Source organism: Mytilus edulis, chromosome 11 (assembly GCF_963676685.1).
Source record: "Mytilus edulis chromosome 11, xbMytEdul2.2, whole genome shotgun sequence".
NCBI lineage: Eukaryota > Metazoa > Mollusca > Bivalvia > Mytilida > Mytilidae > Mytilus > Mytilus edulis.
Window position 1 is genome coordinate 81,612,487 of NC_092354.1, and position 10,722 is coordinate 81,623,208.

A 10,722-nucleotide genomic window follows, 5' to 3' on the forward strand; every position below is an offset into this window, starting at 1 on the left:
TTATTTCTAGTGTATACGTCACATGTAAGGAGGTTTTCCAGAAAAAAAAGTATTTTTAAATTGGATAAAATAGCCATTTTTGAAAAGGTCGTGACCATCTTGAAAAACTTGTCTGTATGGCCAGCTGTTTGTATACAAATGATGATTCGTGCTTATTTCCATGCTTGTATCATCATTTGAAAAATTCTCCTGATTTGCTTGCTAATATCTTCCACTATTAACGCTATATATTTCTTTTTAAAACTATGCAATTTCATTGTAGAAGGACATCCTTACTGGAGTTACAATCATTATTCATATAATGTTTGACACAAGTTCATTCCACACCAAACATTATAGATTGAGATTGAAACGTACTGTAAAATCGTTATGATATCAAATTTGTTAAACGATTGCTTTACCAGTTTGTAAGACATGCCTTTATTTTTATTAGTCTTCTTTTATTAAGTGATCTTAGAGGAGGAATTATTTTTCGCAGTCATAGTCGTACTTGTTACATTTATGATACACATCATTCTGATTTTAGATCTGGTTATCTTTTTATGGTCCCTTTTATTGATACCTCTCTTATCCATGTACTTATAAGTCTTTGTTTACCTTTTTTTCCTAGTACGAGCTTTCTTGTTCAAGAGAGATCCAAACAAATGAGCTAAAAACGCAATACATTTGTGCTATTAATTTTCCACGATACTAATCAGTAGTTAACCGGTTGTTATCCAGATTGATAGTTTTCTAGATCATATGACAGAAAATAACTTGCCAAAGTCTATCAAAAAACAGTCTGCCTTTCATTTTTTATTGCTCAACCTTTGAAATAGCCGAACTATTTATTTTATGGATTGTTTGGAAAAAAAAATCCCGAAAATTCTCTACATATAATCGATATAAAAAACGGAAAACAACACGCTTAATAATTTATTGCGTCCGAAGCGCTTTTTGGTTGTACCTTCACCAGGAACGCTCAAAACCAAACATTTGAAATTCGAAGATGTATAAGTACCGAAAATCGTTAATATTAAGTGCAAGTTGTCATTTACAGCGAATACTTTTGAACAACCATTGTCGTATTAAGTATCTGTTCAGGTTCCGATTTCGGTTTTCGTAAAGATCTGTACTAAGACTAAGAATATACTGCGGTGGTATCATTTGTAAACGTGATCGAACTCCATGTATCTTCATGTTTCTGGTTTATGCATATCAGTTCATGTGTATTTAACTCGGGTGTGTTTATTTCATGTGCATTTAACACATATTATTATCAGTTGTTGTTTATTTCTTGTCAGTACAAATTTGTTCAATGCATATGTGTTTAATTCTATTCTTATCAATATATGTGTGTTTGAAGTCACAGTGTATGCAGATTTTTTTGTGTATATCTGTGTTAGTGTGTTATTTCATGTGTATGTTTGTGCATATAGTTTCAATTGCTTTACAATGTAAAATTTTATCTCAAACACGAACGAGATAAGAGATTGACCCTTGCAAACTTTTCTTATATATTTTGAATATGTCGCTCTATAATAAATATCAAAAAAAAGAAAAGCAGTTAGTTGAAATGCTTATTCTTTATTCATATAGCTTGAAATAAATCCACTATTTGTCGGTTTGTTCCACATCTGTCCTCTATCTGCAAAACAAAACATATAACAGGGTGAAGACACAACATAGAAAACTTAAAACAAAGCAACACGAATCCCACCAAAAACTGGAGGTATCCTAGGTACTCCGGAAGGGTACGCAGATCCTGCTCCACATGTGACACTCGTGGTGTTGCTTATGTTTTTCCAAATCCGGTAATATTAAGGATGTTCGCTTGTCATGTATTGGAATTTTTGTCAGATTTTCGGAATGCTCTATTTGTATTCATGTGAATGCCTTAAAAAATGTGCCCATTGACCGCTATTGTTCTTTTTATAAATTTATAATGATTATCCATCTGTTTATGTCCTGTAAAATTTTGATTTTCATTTGTCTCGAAAACAAGCATATTGACCTATATATTTTTTGCTCTTTTTGTTCCTTAATTAATCACCTACCAATGTAAAGTAGTTTTTTGAAAACTTATAATTTTGAAACTGAGCAGCTAACTCCCTTCAGTACATTATATCATGCTACAGTTATTACAAAATCAAGAAATAGTACAATCGTGGAAAATGTTCAGAAATTGATTTGTAGTTTGTAATATGTAACGGTCTATAATAATCAAAATTCGCGTTTACATATTTCATATTCTTTAAATGACTTTCCAACAAATAGCAAACAGTTCCTTTAGAAAAACATAAAATTATGAAATTGTGTCTTCAGTCTCTTTTTGTTTGATTACCAGTATGGTAAAGCTTTGTCATAACATTTAAAATTGTAAAGCTATTATAATTGCTTTATTTTCCTAATATTGAAAAGTTTGTTTGTCAAGTGATCATTGTAATTTTAATGGAAATAGGACAAGTGTCAAAGAGAAAACAACACCACCAAAGAGTTAGCAAAAAGTCTGTGGTATATGATTTTCGAATTTCCTGATTCACATTAGTATTCCGCAACTATTAATTTTGTTTAAATGCTTATAATCCTTATAAAGAAATGAAAAGACATGACGGGTATTCAAAGAAATTAACATATCAAATTAAAAAAGTGGAAAGGTGATGTCACTGGCAAAAAAAAAATAATATCTCTACTAATCTTTTCTTGACCACCCCAAACCGTCTCGATCATTGAAAATAATTACCACAAAGAAATGTGACTAAATTCTGTTTGATAACAATACAAACATTATTTTTTTTAAATTGATCATCACGACTGATCATGTATTTAGAAGATAAACAAAAATACCAAAATGAACTTATTTTTAGGTGTTAACAAGAAGACAAGTATACAAAAAAACACAGAATAACGACTACAGGAATATTCACTGATATAAATAGTTCTTATCGAAGATCAGAAATGACCGGGTTTATTGGAAGATTCTGAGAGTTTGATAAATGCTTGAAACCTAACAATTTGTGTTCGTGTTACAGGGATAAAATGAAAGGGGTATGTCAAGAATCAATTGTTGCACCGACTTTTAGTGAAATAGCAACATTACATATCATGACATTATATTTTTTTTTATTTCAGAGTGCTTACCTGCTTTGTTTTATTTTGGTGGAAGTATTCCCATTCCAGGGTAAGTTGGAGGATACTGTGGGAAAGTTGGCATTCCAAAACCACGTGACATAGATAACGTTTGATAATTGCTGAGATATTTACAACATGTGTTCCAGTATCTGGGGTAAAATGGAAATACACATGTGTTTCTCACAGTCCATTCCCTATAACGACATCGCCGACGGCAAGTACACCATATTCTTCCTATACCGGAAATTAATTGATCATAAAAGAGTTATAATTACATAACATGTATGTTTCATTACAATACGTTTTATGATTGGCTTACATCAATCTCGTGTCAATCTGAAACACCAATATTAAGCACTATATTACGGCTATTTCGTGGAGGTCAGTTTTAATTGGTTGAGAAAGCCGAAGTTACCGGACAAAAACAACCGACCTTAGATAGGAAAACTGACAATCCTAGTCAATTACGATTGGAGTCGAGTGCACCCACACGAGAGGAGTTCGAACTCACAACATCAGTGTCTCAGTGTTGACTTGCTAATGAGTACAGTAGTAAGTACTATAACCAGTCGGGCAACCACACAGTTTTTGAATGTACTTCGGTCAACGCGTTTTCACCTCAATAAATTTACAAAACGAAGCTTCAATTCTAAATTAGAGATTTACAAATGATGTTTTTTTTCCATATATACATGTACATATATAATGCCATTTTATGAAAAAATATTATACCAGTAACAAAATGTATTAACACATAACAATTGAAAAACATCGCATTTATCAAACAATTCCTATTTCAAATAGCTTTTGTTATAACGAATCTTATTAATAGTACCCGATGTAATACAGGGTGTTTTACTACAGAGCTTTTATTGTTAGATCAGCACCTGTAGTTTAATAATCTGATAAGGATCTGATGGATGGTTATTAATCTCTTTTTTCATACATGTTGTTGTTATATTCTTAATGTGTAGAACAAGCACAGTGCTTGTATCTACTTTTTTTTTTAAATGTGATAAAAAAAATCAAATTGTAAACAAAGTGATAAGTAAAATTGAGAATGAAAATATCTTATTAAACTAAACATATCAATTTAACGTTAAAATGTTGTATTGACTAGATAATAGAACTGGTAATTCAATACAAACCATACTGGTTGCTCATTGGCTGTGACATTGGACTAATCGGTCCTCCCAATGGACTCATCGGCTGTCCAAATGGACTTATCGGCTGTCCAAATGTATCCATCGGTATCGGTCCTCCAAATGGACTCATCGTCTCTCCCAATGGACTCATCGGCTGTCCAAATGGACTTATCGGCTGTCCCATTGGACTCATCGGTATCGGTCCTATAAATGGACTCATCGGCTGTGACATTGTACTCATCGGTATCGGAAGTTGAATTGGACTCGTTGGTAGTCCCTGTATACCCATTGGTTGCCCTATGCTTGCAAAATATTCCGGTGTATGGCCATTTATGGATGGCAAGACCGTAATCGCAATACACAGCAGAAGAGTTGGAAGTCTCATTGTAAATACGTCACGTGACTTGAAGTACACCTTGGTGAATCTGTAGCCGAATGTGATGTGATTTGTCTTCCAGAAACACTATATATATACTCTTTACCTAAACATATGATGCAAAACAGACATGACTGTAATATTTCAATGACTGGTTTATATAAAAAAAATAATCTTTGATCCGTCTGATTTATTGACTTTTTTTCATGAATTGAGGTTTAACAGATTTAGTTTTAATTAAAATATGTACATTGTACATGTAGTTTCAAACTATACAAAAGTTTTTTTCAATTAATCAAAAGTATTTAAACCTATAACTCAATTTGAAAAAAGCAACCTTTTGTTCAAACCTGAATAAAGTGTTTTCCTGGTTTATTATTTAAATAGTCTATTAAAATATCATGCTTATTACAAGATACGCATGACGCTAATTTGTGCATACAAAAACAAAAGATCAGGACAAATCAGTTATCGAGTTGTAAAGCATTTAATTTCTAGATATGTATTAATTTTGGTTTTATTGATGCCGGTATTCATTCAATATAGAAAGACACATACCAGGGTTTTGTTTCAGACTAAATACTATACTTTAGGGATAACATGAGGGTGATTGAATTTTCGCTTGAAAACATAAGTGCGTTGTATTGTAAATGAGTTTAAATATTTAAGTGTTTACCTCTTAAATTATTGTTTAGATGGGTCTTTAATATGTTAAGAGTGTGGCACGACGAATATAATTTACACATCCATATTCTGTGCACATCCAACTCAGATAAACGGAAGACCTCAGCCTCAGGTTCACATAACTTTGAATAGGTTTAATTTGACCGGAAAAAAAAGGTATTTTGCAATTCAATTCAGTTCTTTTTGGCCTTTTTTTAATTGGTTAATTCAAATTTTGAAGTGTTTCGAATTCTTTATTTAGTTTTCAATATTTCTTACTTGATTGTTAAATTTTTAAAGTGTAGAATAATCATTTACGTATGAAATAAAACATAACAGGACAATACCCTTCTTTTTGTTGTTTGCTAATACTATTAATTGACTACATCTTCAACATCTGTATGTACATAAATATTTTTAGAAAAATAACTATGCCCAGATAATTATGTTTTTATAATATTCCATGTCTGACAAACAATACAGTTATAGCAAAAAGGTTTAATATAAGTTTGTGGTATAAAACATATACTTGAAGTCCTGTATATCCACCCGAATGTCTTGAATTTTTAGTAACATGTACTTTAAAGTGTGTTGATCATGCTGTATGGATGCAGTATAATGTGTTCTCGTACTTGTTGTGTATGTCATTACATTCTACAGGGTGTCGGTGAGAGAGCTTTCACATGTTTATTTTATCTTTGTTCTAATTTGTTAAAAAAAACAATGGTGTTTGGATGTTTATATTCTAACAGTTTTTTTGTAATTACATTGTGATCCTTTTTAAATGTTTACACCTCCGGTCTTTTTGTTTTATTTTTCCTATACCTTATTCAAATTATCATGATTGTACGTGACTGTGAATAACAACCTAACGTCTATGATCTCTAAGTACTTTGAAAAATATCGTGAAATTCACAAAATATTGTGGATACCAAGTAAAGAATATGAGAGTTGTTGTCCATTTGTTTGATGTGTTTAAGGTAGATTCATGGTATACCGCCATCTTGGATTGCACAATCGCAGTACAAAATCGGTCTAATTATTTGCCTAAATCTGCAAATTTGGAGACAAATTTGCAATTCAATGGTTAGTCTGTTTTTTCTATTTGAAGACAAATTGTTAATTAATCGTATTATTCAAAATATTTTAACAAATATCAATTTTTTTGGTATAAAATTTTTTTTCTTCAAATGAGCCATTTAAGGGGAAATAACTCTTTTAGTACAAAATTTATACTGGGCTAATAGGGAAATTTTTTTATTTTTACTTGTAGCAAGAAAACAAGTTCGGTGACACCATGTTTTCTTTTTATTTTCTTAAAACATATTATGAAACCTTTCTTCTCACAATTTATTTCAAAATTCTATCTCATAGAATTTTTTTTATGCACACTAATGTGTTTTTTCATGAACAAACTAACCAAATTTTGGCAATTTTCAACGACCCATAGCTTGAAAAATAGCACGGTGACCCATACTTTTTATTAAATTTTTGAAAAGAGCATAATAAAATCTTCATTTTGGCAAATTATGAAAAAATTCTGTCTCAAAAAATATATACTTGTGATCTACCTTAAGCTTTTGGTTGTGTCATTTGATTAGAATATTCCGTTTTGAATCTTCCTCTGAGTTCAGTTTTTTTTATGATTTCACCTTTTTCAAGACTGAAACATATAGTATTAGATATGATCCCTGTAATCATATCATTACCGGAGCCTACCTCATCGTCAAAGACCGTGTTGTTAGTACTTTTCTGGAGAAATGACATAAATATCGTGCTCAATCTATAAAGGATATGAAATAATGTCGTCAGGTCATTAAATAGGCTTTGTTTGCATGTTGTTAATATCGATCTTACAATGATAAATCTGATAAAAAATCATCAGACATGTACAGTTATTTGAATAAACTTATGAATACTGTTAATATTCGTCTAGTATGGTGGTGAAGTGACGCATATACTACATTGAAGTAACCCAAAATGAAATTATCAATTATTCTACATTTAAGTTCGTATGTTACTCAACAGAGAGTCCAATTGTTAACACGCATATTACTGCCACTACTTGTATACATTCTCAACATTTGAAAGCTGGGACTATGTACTAGTTACCTAAATCACACAAACAACCATTAATATTCCGTTTCAACTCAGCATCTAGTAAGTCATCTTCTAACTCATATACCAACATGAAAGAACGTGTTTGTGATAAAACTCATGAAAATAATAGTATTTACTGCTTTTGAATTTTTTTATATAGTTTACATTGGCACCAATATCGTTTTTGTTATCAGCAAATTAAAACATAATTTATATTGTATTCTTTTCAAATATGGTTTTTGGGACTGATAATCACAACAACTTTCATCGTCTATATACAGAGTGGTCTATATGTAACGTTCATTGGTTATCTAGTCAATTAGTCTCAAGCACGATAAACGATTCTAACGAAATGTGAACGGACAATCCAGTTATACATATTATATTTAAATAGAAAAAGTAAATTTAACTTGATATATAATTGATACATATAACATTATACATATGATTAAAATGTGTAATACCATACTGTCTCTCTATACTTATATTTGCACACTTCATGCAAAGTATTTTTTGAAGGTTCATGACGTTAAAACACTAAATCTCTGCGATGTGTTTTAGTTGACTTCAGTCCCTGGTGCATATTTTTTACTTACATTGTTTTTGTTTTTTGCTTTGAACCAATTTTCAGTAATATGAACTGTTGAACCAATTTATATTGTAATTTTGTTAGTTAATGTAAGCTATATCTCTTTTCATTCTAGGTAATATACCATCTTTGATAGGTGTTTGGTACGACGATAAGTTCACTCAGTTCTCTCGTACTATCACAAAAAAAATATTTGTAAAAAACAATTATCCGTGTTCCATGGATAACTTACAACAAAATTGTTTATATTTACCTATGACTGTGTACAGGTTTTTTTTTGGCACGTTTGTGGTTGAGTTTCTGATATTTGTTTTGCATCTCACTGTATTGTATTAATTTCGTATTTACATTGTGTAATAGATCAACTTAATTCGTTCAGTGTATGTTTACATTTTAGCTCATCGGGACCCGAAGGACCCCATGTAAGCTTATGCCGTCACTTCGTGTCCGTCGTCGTCCGTCGTCTGTCGTCGTTAACTATTTTAAAATTATTCTGCTCTGAAACTATAGGGCCAAATACCTTCAAACTTTAACTAAATGTTCCTTATGGTATCTTGTTTATAAATTGTATCCGAAGTTTAGACCCATCGACAAACATGGCCACCATGGCTAAAAATATAACAAAGGGGTCAAATGAAGTTTTTGACTTATATCTCAAAGACTAAAGCTTTAAGAGCAAATCTGATAGGGGTATATTTGTTGAATTGGACAAGATCTATCAGCCGTGAAATTTTTAGCCGAATTGAACAACCCATTGTTTGGTTGCTGCCACTAAACTGGTTATTTTGAAGGATTTGTTTTCAGTTATTTGTTATTATCTTAAATATTATTATAGATATCTCTGTAAATATCAATAATGTTCAGCAAAGTAAGATATACAAAAAAGTTAAGTAGACCATAACTGTCAATTGACCCCTTAAGGAGTTATTGCCCTTTTAAGACAATTTTACACAACTTGTCCATCAAGTTTGCTATCATTTAAAAATCTTCTCCTCTGAAATACGATGAGCTATTCAGGCTCTTGAGGGCCTCTTGTTTTTTTGTTAATATGTCTTTTGATTGATTAAGCTATTTCAATTGCTATCTTATAGTATGTCTTTCAATATAATAATGTTAAACTAGTGTTTCGGGTTAGGGTGGAGGTCGTTTCTTATTAAAACCTTTAAACCTACTGCATGTGTTTGCACCTGTTCAAAGTAAGAAATATGATGTTAAGTGGTTGTCGTTTGTTGATGTGATTCATAACTGTTTCCTGTTGTGTTTTTTGTATTTGAAGAAGACCGTTTTCTTTCCTTTTTGAATGGTTTACACTATTCATTTTTAGCACTTTAAAGCAAATTTGTCGGTGTTATTCAGAGCTCCGTGTTGACAGCTCTCTAACATATAATGTTTTACTTTAACAAATTATGACTTGGAAGGATGTTTCATTGCCACTTTTACCACATCTTCATATATCTGTTTATACTATACTTTGTCATTGTAAACATTAAAAATCTCAATTTATATTTAAATTTCTTGTGTACACAAATATTAGCTGTATAATTATGTTCGCGTTTGTTTTTGTTGCAGTTCAGTGTTTCTGTTGTTCCATTGTTTGGTATGTTTCCCTGTTATAATTTGTAACCCTTGTTTGCTTGGCTTAAAAAACCAGATCACATATTTAATTACACACAAGCACATCTCTTCTAATTGTTGACCTTAATCATATTAATCTAAATTATTTATAATCTTTCATCATTTGACTATATAAAAAAGAAGATGTGATATGGTTGCCAATGAGACAACTATCCACAAAAGACCAAAATGACACAGACATTAACAACTATAGGTCACCGTACGGCCTTCAACAATAAACAAAGCCCATACCGCATAGTCAGCTATAAAAGGGCCCGATAAGACAATGTAAAACAATTCAAACGAGAAAACTAACGGCCTTATTTATGTAAAGAAATGAACGAAAAACAAATATGTAACACATAAACAAACGACAACCACTGAATTACAGGCTCCTGACTTTGGACAGGCACATACATAAACTAACGAAATATGTGCACGCCGCGTTAACATGCGTTTACTTTATGTAATGCTTGGTCTGCACCCAACTGTAAATGTGGCGGGGTGAAACATGTTAGCGGGATCCCAACCCTCCCCCTAACCTGGGACAGTGGTATAACAGTACAACATAGGTTTTTGTGAATTCGTTTATTTGATAATAACTATAAGTTTACAATGAAATGTAAAATTAAGGGGAGAATACCAAAGGAATGATCAAACTCATTAGTCGAATATTCAAAAACTGCCATGGTAAAAAAAAAAGAAAGAGACCGACAGAAAAACAACATTATAAAAAAACAAACTTAGAACGACTCAAGATAATATCTGTTTTCTCATTTATTTCTCACTATCATATCATTGCGTATTGGTGTGTGTTTCCTTTTCTACATTTGCAAGATGTACATGTATGTGAGATGAGAGAGATCTCACAAAACATGTTTAATCTTACTGTATGTTTGCGTCTGTCCTAGGTCATGAGCCTCTGTCCTTTGCTGGTTTTGCATGGTTTTTTTATTTTGTTTATTCATATGTATGGGAGTTCAACATGTACAGTATGATGTCAATTTTCAGTGTGCTAGTACATATTTTACATGAGGGTCAGCTGAGGCACGCCTTTGGGTGCGGGATTTTCCCGTGCATTGAAAATCAACTGATGGTTTTCGTTTCATGTCTGTTCTTTGGCC

At 31.7% G+C, this 10,722-nt stretch overlaps 1 long non-coding RNA gene across 1 annotated transcript; it reads right to left on the bottom strand.

Annotated features, from left to right (window-relative positions):
• Nucleotides 1–1,550: 1,550 nt before the first annotated feature.
• On the bottom strand, nt 1,551–4,388 carry LOC139496427 (uncharacterized). The gene is made up of 3 exons (XR_011657655.1): nt 4,260–4,388; nt 3,121–3,345; nt 1,551–1,627 (listed from the first exon to the last, which is right to left on the bottom strand). It is a non-coding gene; the product is annotated as an uncharacterized lncRNA (long non-coding RNA).
• Between the last annotated feature and the right edge of the window lie 6,334 nt (nt 4,389–10,722).